The sequence below is a fragment of the Ochotona princeps genome, chromosome 19, assembly GCF_030435755.1.
Source record: "Ochotona princeps isolate mOchPri1 chromosome 19, mOchPri1.hap1, whole genome shotgun sequence".
Taxonomy (NCBI): domain Eukaryota; kingdom Metazoa; phylum Chordata; class Mammalia; order Lagomorpha; family Ochotonidae; genus Ochotona; species Ochotona princeps.
The window spans coordinates 4,854,707-4,865,552 of NC_080850.1; the positions used below are offsets into that span (position 1 = coordinate 4,854,707).

General features: G+C 47.2%; 1 long non-coding RNA gene across 3 annotated transcripts; it reads left to right on the forward strand.

The window, feature by feature from the left end:
* Positions 1-684: 684 nt before the first annotated feature.
* LOC131482660 (uncharacterized) lies at positions 685-5,444 on the forward strand. Of its 3 annotated transcripts, XR_009247201.1 has the most exons (7): positions 685-765; positions 1,450-1,505; positions 1,612-1,739; positions 1,972-2,167; positions 2,508-2,575; positions 4,711-4,844; positions 5,023-5,444. It is a non-coding gene; the product is annotated as an uncharacterized LOC131482660 (long non-coding RNA). The 3 variants fall into 3 exon arrangements; XR_009247202.1 differs by lacking the exon at positions 4,711-4,844 and having other exon boundaries at positions 692-765; XR_009247203.1 differs by lacking the exons at positions 4,711-4,844; positions 5,023-5,444 and adding an exon at positions 3,343-3,430 and having other exon boundaries at positions 692-765.
* The last annotated feature ends 5,402 nt before the right edge of the window (positions 5,445-10,846 follow it).

Sequence of the window (10,846 nt, forward strand, 5' to 3'; positions counted from 1 at the left end):
AGACTTGAACTGGTTCCCACATAGGAGTCTTAGCCTGATATACCACCATGCTTCATACTAATTAGCACATCACTGAGAACTCTGAAGTTGATGCCTTCCTGACATGCATATTTCTCCATCCAGAAAAATCTGGCAAAGTCTGAGGCTCACAAAGAAATGACTTTTGTTATTGTTATTGTTGACTGTGAGCCTTCTGGGGGTAGGAAATAGGAAAAGAGGTGAAAGCCAATGCTGTAGTGACGTATGTGTATGTTCAGACGACACCAGTGCAGGTGCATCTGTGCTGTGTCAAGTCCAAGGCTGAACTAACTCAGCATTGGTAGGTAGCCACATCCAGAAATGACAGGAAGGGAACAGCTTCCATCTGCCCTCATCTCCCAGCAAGAAATGCAGAGACATCTGAGGGAAAGCATGGGGTTTCCTACACTTCATAAAATGAGGACTATGGGACAACAAACTGCAGCTGACACTGAGTGTACAACAGGCTTTCTCTGGAGCAATGGGCAGGAAGGGTTAGTGGAGGAAGCATGAATGCAGAGAAGCTGAAAAGGGCCAGGGAAACAGTCTTGGGAGAGGTGGAGAGGCACGGAGCAGCACGGGTGATGGGAACAGAGAAGCGGTGGCCCTGAGCAGGAATGAGGGCGAACAGGGAAGCGGTAGCAGTGCACGGAAAACTTCTCTTTCGATTCTGTTTTCCACAAATGATTTGAAGCATCCTTGTGTCTCGTTATAGCAACAGAAGATGGATTGTCACAGGAACCAGTGGTAACTCCATTAAAAATCTGAAAGCAAGAGGGTAAATCTCTGTGAAAAGGCAGACTTGGGGGCCCTGGTCATTTGAGGGGCTTCCTGGGGGCTCCCGTTGGGAGGTGCTGTAAGTTATTCTATCAAGAACAGGCCTGTGGTTCTTCCCCAGCAAGAAATGGAAGCAGATTATCTCTCAAAAGATTCCTCCCCGAGGGGCTCAATGATGCCTTCATTTTCTTGAATGCAGCTGGTGAAACTGATTTCAATTCATCAGATATTCCACCCTTCTAGGCCAGTCACTGTTCTAAGTCGTGGGGAACTTAAAAACTCCACCTCTCAGAATTAAGAGTCCTTGTAGGCGCAGACACAGAGTCCAAAACAAACAAACAGCCTATATATAGTCTCCTGGCTGTATCCTTTTGTTCCGCTGTCAGGCAGGGCTCTGTGAACATGTTAGCGTGACGTGTTGTGTGCATATATCAGGCGTGCCATGATTCACGTCTAAGACAGGCACTTCATTAAGCAGCAAGTCATACAGGAGACTTGACCCAGACATGTGCCAGGCCATCAGCAATAGGCATCGTTTTGGGGTATCTGTCACCCCAATGTTTGTCATGCAAGCGTTTGGGTGGGGGGAGAATTGAAGATAGAAGCAGGGATGGGTCACACCTGATGAACTAATCCGGATATTCTGATTCACAGCCCGAGATGATCACAACTGTCCATCACGTGACTGCAAGATCACCTGTTCTACTCAGGTAGGTATGTGTGCATCTCATAGCAATCCCAATATCGGTGCACAGCCCCTGAGAAGGGACAAAGAATATCTAATTTCATTGCCTCTCTCCATACTTCCCCCCGGAGGATTGCCACAGTCAAGTTACAAGACAGCCAGTAAAGTCTGAACACGGGATTTAGGATACATGCTAAGATAAAGCCACTGCCAATTGGAAATCTAAATTGAACTGGAGCATTCTGTATTTAAATCAGAGGTGGGCAATGTTAGCATCCCTTGGGACACTGAGGTCCGGCCTTCTGTCCTCTTCACTTGGGTTCGGAGAGACAAGTGACTGCCAGGCTCATATCTGGGGTCACGGGTGAAGGTCATGGGGACAGGAGGGAGGAGGGGCTCGGAGTCACCAATTCCACATGGGAGGACTATGAGGTCTCCGTGGTCAAGGGCGGGGCAGGGAGGGTTGGTCTCTTCCTGTGACTTGTTTTCAGTTAGTGTCGTGTCCTGGAGAGGCAGCGCCTTGGCCAAGCAGACTGGAAATGCCGGAAGCCATCTGGAGGCGCATGCTGAGTCACAGGGTCCAGAGAAAAACAAGAACTTGGTGACGCCCAAGGAAGGGGGTGGGGAGAACTCTCCCTGGAGATCTCAGCGGGGCATCGGAAATAGAAACAGCTCGCTTTGAAGTATGTGGGAGAGTGTCTGTCTTTAACAGGTCACCGCGAGGTTGCAGTCCAGTCCCTTTTAAGCGCCAACTGAATGTACATGCAGATGCTGGTAGACCAGCTGGTGAAGTGGTGGCTCTTACTGACTGCAAACTCTGGCTCCCCATTTTTTCTGGCCTCTTCCTCTCTGCCCTGGGGCAGTTCCCTGGGTCCTCTGCTGTAAGGATCATCCCAGTCTCATGGAGACAGTTGAGAGCTTAAATGAAACCATGTTTTATTGTGATTTTTTTTAAGATTTATTTTTATTTGAAAGGCAGATTTTATAGACAGAAACATTTTATCTACTATTTTTCTCCCCGGGTCAGCCACAATGACCAGAGCTAAGCTAATTCGAAGCCAGGACTCAGGAGCTTCTTCCAAGTCCCCTACATAGGTGAGATTTTGCATGTTGTTCCAAGTCATACTCTCATTATTTTATGGCACACCCAAAGTTGGGCACTTTACAAGGAAAGGAGGGCTATTTAACTCACAGTTCTGGAGGGTTAAGGAATGACCTGACCTCATCCCAGTCCTGGAGAGGGCCTCGTGGTAAAATGGCACCCCAGCAGTGCAACTGTTGCAGAAGGAACCCCCAAACTAACTGGAGGAGTTGTTATAGACCCACAAACCTGAGCACGCTCGCCTGCTATGCAACCTCAGGGTAGTGGAAGAAATCAGGTATTTTTGCAGGGCACAGTACAAAGGGTACAGCAGAGGAGCTGTACTGGCAGAACAACTCCTGGGCAGCTACTGCTCTGTTCCTGAGTTCCCTGAGGAGTTGGGGGTTAAAGTTCTTACAGATTAAAATAGAAGCTGAGAAGTGCTTGTCCAGCTCCTGTCCAGGTGCCTGGTTACCCAGTAGAGTCACTGACCTCCCCTTGATTGGCCAATGATGCTGGGCTCGTTAGGGAATAAATACGATGGCCAAGTGGGCTTCAGTTGGTCTAGGGATGACATGCACGTGGTGCTTACGTTCTGCTCCAAACCTGGAATTTGTCTATTGGAGAAGCCAATGACTCCTTGAGTGGGAACATCATAGGTTTGGCTCTAACATTCTCTCAGTTCAGTGAATTCCTTTTGATGAGTGATGAATCCTAAAGGGTAAGCAAGGACTCCTGGGCTAAGGGAGACTGACCAGGGGCTGGGTCTCACCTACCTGAGGGATGTACAGACAGGGGTTTGGTCTCAGCAGAATGAGTCAAAGACAACATGAAGAGAAGCTGAAGCAACAAGAGGGACCCTAGCGCTAGGCCTCTTCTCTTAATAATTCCACCCACCTCTCACCATCACAATGAGGACAAGCTTCCAGCACATTGATCCCAGCCAGAGCACAACACAGTACTGTAGGAAGCCACTGGAGATGAAATGAGGCAATGATTATATTTACATTTAGATCGACATATCCAGAAGGAAATACACTCACGGGGGTTAGTAGAGATTAGCAATTTGTTGCAGAGCCATTCTTGTTTCTGTGAGCTACTCCATAATCCCCAAACTTTTGTCACCAGAAATTAACAAATCGTAATTCATGTTAAAAAATTTTTTTCACAAGAGCACAATATCGACAAATAATCACCATTTACACTTAGTCCTGGTTCTAAATGTCTTTTCCCTATACACTCTCATCTGATTTTCACAATGGTTCTGCAAGTTAAATTGTTATTAGTTTCATTTTGTGTGTGGACAAATTGAGGTGGGCAGGTGCTAGAAGACTTGGCCAGAAAATGCCAAAGTAGAATCATGATTGCAGTTCTATCATGTGATCCAAGTTTTCTGATCTCTCTGCAGGCCCAGATTCATGCTGGTTAGATGGCCAGAGGACCTCATAGGAACTCCCAAATTCCTAGAACTCATAGTGACTCTCCGTTTGGAGGGACGACAAGGACAGGCCTAAGGCGCCACTACAGATGATTCATGCAAAAAGGGCCTTACCCGCATGGTACCTGCCCAAGAACTAGCTGTCCAATTAATGCAACAACTTGCTTTCAGGGAAATGCCACTCCTGGGAAATGGTTTAGCTGACCTCACGATTGAGTAGCTGTGGGTCCTGCTATGGGATAAGGACTGGCTCACTTACCTGTTCGCAGTGTCACAGAGAAGTCCTCAATATCTGAGTTTGAATCTGTCCCTATCATTCTGCCAGCTGTGACCTGTTTAATCTTTCTGCCTTAGTTTTCTTAATCTGTGAAAGAAGAATAGTAATTCCTATCTCTTAGGGATGATTGCATGAGCGCTTTGAAGAGGTCTTAGCACACGGCTTATGCTTCTTAAATGCTCGATATTACTCGCATTAACATAATAGGGTTGCTGAAAGAGCTAAGTGAGAAGTTTCCGATGCAGTAGCCGTGACTGCCCTCCTAGCCCCACTGCTGTCATGAATTCTACAGTTCTGCACTGACCACACACACACACATACACACTTACAGAAATGCACGACACACTGTCTTGTTTGGAGAGGAGACATCTACCCCATTAGGAGGATCCCTGGCCAAGTTCAACAACACATCTGTTTTCTCTCTCTCATCTCAGGAGGTTTCTGTCTGTTCAAGGTCACCTGAAGCATTTCCTGGCATTTTCCATGTCTGTCGCTAATTCATTTTGGGAGCCGCTGTTTCCATTTCAGCCTTGACATTTGCTTAATGACATGAATGGAGCCTGTTCTGGTGAGTGGCTCTCCGAGGTCACTGTCTCTCTGACCTATACCCCTGTTTTCAAACTTCAATTATTTGGAGGCCATCCATAATTTTGCCAGAACTGCTGACCATGTGGTCTGTTCTATTCCTCATTATTTTTTTTTAGTTCATCTCACATTGAAAACTTAAAATACATTTTTTTCAAAAGGGATGCTTGCTGCCATAATTGGAAAGCCAATACCATCTGCCACAAATAGAAGCTATCCATAAAAAGAAATACTGTGAAAATAAAAGAATATTACTGAATTCTAGAAGAGTAGGGTTGCCATGGAAGACTCTGAGTTTGAGGTCTATCTCATTTCCATTTTAAGGAGAGATGGGGCTGGGCATTTGGCCCAGCCAGCAGTTAAGGTACCATTAGGATGCCTCTGTCCCACATATAAGTACCTGAGCTCCTATGCCCAGCTCTGGCTGCTAGTTCCAGCTTCCTGCTAAGGCAAACCTTACCAGGCAGAACACAATGGCTCAAGTGCTTCAGTTCCTGCTACCCATGTGGGAGACCTGAATTGAGTTCCTGGTTCTTCATTTGACACAGCCCTGCCCTGGCCATTACAGCCTTCTGGGGAATGAACCAGCCAGCAGAAAGAAGATTCTGTCTCTCTCTCTCTCTCTCTCTCTCCTCTCATTCCTTCCCAAATTTAGCTAAGTAACTAGCTCCATCAATAAGTACAATAAAGTTGGAGAAATGTTGAAGATGTGTTAGTACAAAGGGAGATTTTCTTCTTGATCAATGGGAAGGATTGGAAGGGAATATTTAAGAGAACATATTCTCCTACCCCCATGATTTGGTGTTTTGATTTCCTTGCCTTTTTTCACTTTCTAGAAACTTCCGCTGCCTACCTGGGCCTAGAATCCCCTTCCTCTCCCTCTTTTTTTTTTTTTCTAATGACTCTGGTTCTTATTCAGGAGAACTAAGGAGAGGACAGCCCATGTTCTGCTTCTCACCTAGTTTGTCGTTTTGGAAGAAGATTCGTTCCCTGTTTTAAGATAACCGATAGGAATTAGAGAAATGGTGTCCAAAGATTTCCAAGCACTCAAAGCCTGTGAGGCTCCACTCAAAAGTTGTCTATGTGGGCTGCTAGAATGGAATCCCATCAGCTTCTAAACAAAGGACACTCTATCTCATGGTTCTGGAAGCTGGGAGCCGAAGGTCAAAGTGGCAGCAGATTCAGTGTCCAGCGAGAGTTCATGTTCAGGTTTGCAGGTGACCCGTTCTTGTTATGTCTTCTTGTAGTAGAGAGGCTGCATGAGTTGTCCGGAGCCTCTCTCAAGGCAACAGGAACCCCACTCATGAGAACATCACCCCCCTCTGGGAGCTGAACATGATTTGGTTCTCAAAGTTGCTGTGAACTTTAAACCCTGATTGTAAGCTCATTGTGTGAAGAAGGCGCAAGCATAATCCAACTCTGGTGCTTAGAGTTGGGTCTTCGGCAGGCGATTGGGTGGCACTGGGTCATTGGGTGGAGCCCTCATAATGAAATTATGCCCTCTTGATAAGAGACTGCATAAATGGAGAAAGACATGTGTTGTCTCTTGCTGTGTGATGTTGGTCCCAACTCAGGACTCTGCCATCAAGAGTGCTGTTGTCACCAGATGTAAAACCAACAGGGCCAGCTGATCTGCCACTGTGAACCTTCCAAACCCTCAGCTAGGTTACGACTCTTGTCCCTCCTAAGTAGCTTATCTCAGGCACTGTATCATTGTGGCAAAAAGTTGACTAACACGCTTTGCAAAGGCCTCACCTCCCAATGCCATCATTTTTGTGTGATGGGTGTCAATAGAAGAATTTCAGAAAGACGTAACTACAGTCCACAACAGCTGCACATAGGTGTGTCTTCATGCAACAGATGGCAGAGTTGAAACCCTGCAGGAGAACTGCTCCATGGGAGGGTTTGGGTCACTGGAGCTCCAAGAGGAACAAAGATGTGGGATTCATCACGTACCCATAAATACATCCACGTTTCCTGGGGGTGGATATTCTGCTTGAGAAACCAAGCAGATGGCTGTGCTTAAGATGAAAAAGGAAGTTGCTAGCCCCCTCTCTCTGCTCAGCATACAGTTTCTGAGGGAAACAGTCCAATAACTTGGGGTTCCAGCCTCTCTTTTATAGCATCTGCAGATTGCAAATGTTTATCAGAAGGTGTGGGAGGAGTCACCAAGGCAGGGTCCCTAAGCAATCCCTGTTTTCAGGTCTCCTCCCTACTCCGAAGCTGGCAGGTACTTGGCTTAGCTGGATGCTACATCAGATTTCTTACCCTGTGGCATAACGTACTCCTGCAGTCTAGATAGCGTTCACCATCTTATGGCTGGTCTGGCTGCTGAAAGTTCCTGTCTTAAATCATGTGTTTCTTCCCTACTGGTTAGCTGGCACACAGCAGGCAAAAAGAAAGTCTTTCAAATGAAAGAACGTGCCCTGTGCTGGGTAGCCCCTACTGTTTAAGAGTTTATTATAACACACATTTATTTTCTTTTGATTTAAGACTTATTTATTTATCTGAAAGGTAGAGTTACAAAGAGAGGAGGAAAGACAGAGATCTTAAATCTGCTGGTTCACTCCCCAGATGATTGCCACAGCCAAGGCTAGGCCAGGCTGACACCAGGAGACGGAGCATCATCCAGGTCTCCCATGGGAATGCAGGATCCAAGCACATGAATCATCTTCCACTGTCTTCCCAACAACGTTAGCAGAGAGCTAGATCAGAAGTGGAGCATCCAGGGTTCAAACCGGCACTCCTGCAGGAAGCTGGTTGGCACTGCAGAGAGCAGCTTAACTTAACTTAACCTAGCGCCGGACACTCAAATACATCTCTTGAATATTCAGGACAAATTGTGCTTGAAGTCTTTCTCTACACCGCATACTGATAGGGTAACCACTGTCTCTGTTTGCCTGGTGTTTGCACTGGTAGTCCACACCCCAGAAATCTACCAGTTCAGGGAAAATTGATGTAGTTGGTCAATGTACTGCATTTTGTCTTGCCAGAGCTTCCAACATGTTGTGAAAGGATGACAACACACAAATTATCCCATGAAGAAATATGTACAGGAGACCCTCTCTCCTCAGGTTCTACATTCATAGATCCAATCAGTCTCCAAATGGAAAAGAATTCCAAAATGAGATGGTTTGGCTGGTGTGGTGGATCAACAGCCTAATCCTCTTCTTGGTGGTGTCAGCATCCTATATAACCACCAGTTCATGTCTCTGTTGTTCTACTTCCAATCTAGCTTCCTGCTTATGGCCTGGGAAGGCAGTGGAGGATGTCCCAAGTTCTTGGGGCCCTCACACCTGTTGGGAGATCCAGAAGAAGTTCCTAGGTCCTTGCTTTGGATAAGCTCAGCCCTGGCCATGCAGCTATTTGGGAAATGAACCAGAGGTTGGAAAACTAAGATGGTGCCCAGACTGAAAATGTGTAGGCTTTTGTTCTCATCATTATTGCCTGAACAATAGGATATAGTAACTCCTCAAGGATCATTTAGGTTGTATGAGATGTACTAAGAAACCTAGAGGTCTTTCAATTCTATGAGAGGAGGTGTATGTGTTGTGTGCTAAGACTATGCCATTTTACAGAAGGGACTAGAACACCCAAGCATTTGGGTATCTGCTGGGAGTATATGTCACAAGATCAGGAAAAGAGATGCCTGCTGAGAGCTAATCCCTGCAGCTATGAAGAGGAACAGACACAATCTTGGCCTTGAAGGAGAACCTTGGTTACGCCTGGGAGAGTGGGACGCCGGGCTTATTCAACACACAGTAGTTGAGTCGGTTGAGTGTGTAATGAGTCAGAACCTTACACTCTCCCTGTCCCTGTCCACACAGCACTGCAGCTATTTTCATTGCAGTTTCAAGTGTCAGAAGCCCACTCTGCCGAATTAAATAGCTGTCTAGTCAAAGGGTGTTAGAAGCAAAAGCCAGAAAACTCAGCCTCTGGTGGGAGAGAAACCACTGTTTCCGAGGGAACAATCAAGATGGTGAAAAATGATGCCAGGATGAAGGGACATGCTTTGCAACCATTTCCATTAGAAAAAAAAAATGGACTCAAGCCATCAGTGCCCTTGGGTTTCTCTGCCCAAGTATTCTAATTCCAGGAAGAAAGAATCTGATGGCCAAGTTTGGGTCCCGTGCCAGCACCCGAGCCAGGCTGGGGGACATCATCATGGCTTCCACTCAAGCCATGTGCAGTGGGACCCAGGGGCATACGTTAGTTAGTTAATGGGGACTGGAGGGCAGGACACTGGGAGGGGAAGACCTCAGCTGCTGACTAACTCCTGTTCAAGAAGTAGCCTACATATCACCTCCTCCAGGGCCTTCCACCCCGTAGTGACTGTGTCTGAAGTGCCTCTCGAATTGTCCGGTGTCTGGAACATTCTGTTACCCCAAGCTGACAGCTGTCATCCCAGGCCCAAGGGTCTTATCTGGCCCTCCTTGTTGTTATCACCTTAGAGTACATGCTGTGCCCTTGGGCAGAGCTGGTACAATGCCTGGCATACAGAAGAAACTCGCTAAGTGCCATTGAGTACATTCTGCAGAGTTAGAAAGAACCCATTGCCTTGATGCCTCTGTATTCCCTCGCTACATGATAGCTGCTCAAATGCCCTGAGCCATTTCCCCACAAGCCACTCTTCTTTGCACTCCTGCTGCCTGCTCTGCAGGTCTTGTGGCCCAGCAGCTCTCAGAAAGGGGTGATTTTCCTCTCTAGAGGAGGTGCCTGGCAATGTCTGGAGACATTTCTCTAGAGACCCCATGGAGAGGGCAGTGCTGCTGGCATCCCATGGGTGGAAGCCCAGGGTGGGGCCGAGCGTGCTGTCACGGACAAGCCAGTGCTCACAACACAGCCCCGAGACTCCAGCTGTCCGTTGCGCCATTGTGAAGACCCTGCAAAGGGCCAACTCCCCGCCTCCCAGCTCACACGTCTGCTGCCCATCTTTCCCTCTGGTGACCCCTGTTGTATTCTCTTCGTGTCATTTTCCTGCCCCCCTGAAATGATCATGACCCTGTTTGTATAGCGGCTTGTGTCTCTTGCCCTGTGCTTTGCCTGCAGCTGCCTCGTCCCATGGACAGCAATGCTTGGTACACGTTGGGGTGACTTAGCAAAAATGTGCTGCATAGGGGGAGGGAACAGAGTTGCGGCACAGAAGGTTAAGCTCCCACCTGCAACACGAGCATCCTTTATGAGTGCCGGTTCGAGGCCCAACTGCTCCACTTCACATCTAGCTTGCTATTAATGCACCTGGAAAATCAGTGAGAGTTGACTCTACTGCTTGGATCCCTGCCACCTACATGCGACACCCAGAAGTTCCAGGCTCCTGAGTTCAGCCTGGCAGGCCTCAACTTTTGTGGTCATTTAGGTAGTGAATCAGTGGATAGAAAATTCTCTCACTTAGTCTCTCTCTTGCTCTATCTATGTGGGTCTCTCTCTCTCCCTAACTCTATCACTCTTCCAAGTAAGTAAATCAATCTTTAAAAAATGAAATGCAGGCCTGGTACAATGGCTCAGTTGGTTAATCCTCCCCTTGCAAAGCACTGGGATCCGATATGGCTGCCGCTTCATGACCTGCTGCTCCGCTTCCCATCCAGCTCCCTGCCTGTGGCCTGGGAAAGCAGTGGAGGACGAACCAAACCCTCGGGACCCTGCACCTGTGTGGGAGACCAGAGGAAGCTCCCGGTTCCTGGCTTCAGATCAGCTTAGCCTTGGCTGTTAAGGCAGTTTGGGGAGTGGATCAGCAACAATGAATGGAAGATCTTTCTTTCTGCTCTCCTCTTTGTAAATCTGCCTTTCCAATAATAAATAAATAAATCTGAAAAAGTAATTTTTTAAGCAAAATGTGCTACATGTATATTTTAATAAAGAAATGTAGTTTCAACTCCTCATTCCAGAGCCTAGGGGGCTCAGCTAGGAAGACCCCTTGTGTGGACCGGCCATCCTCTGTGCAGGTATGGTTCTGCAGCAGTCGAAATGCAGCGCTTGTGGCTTACT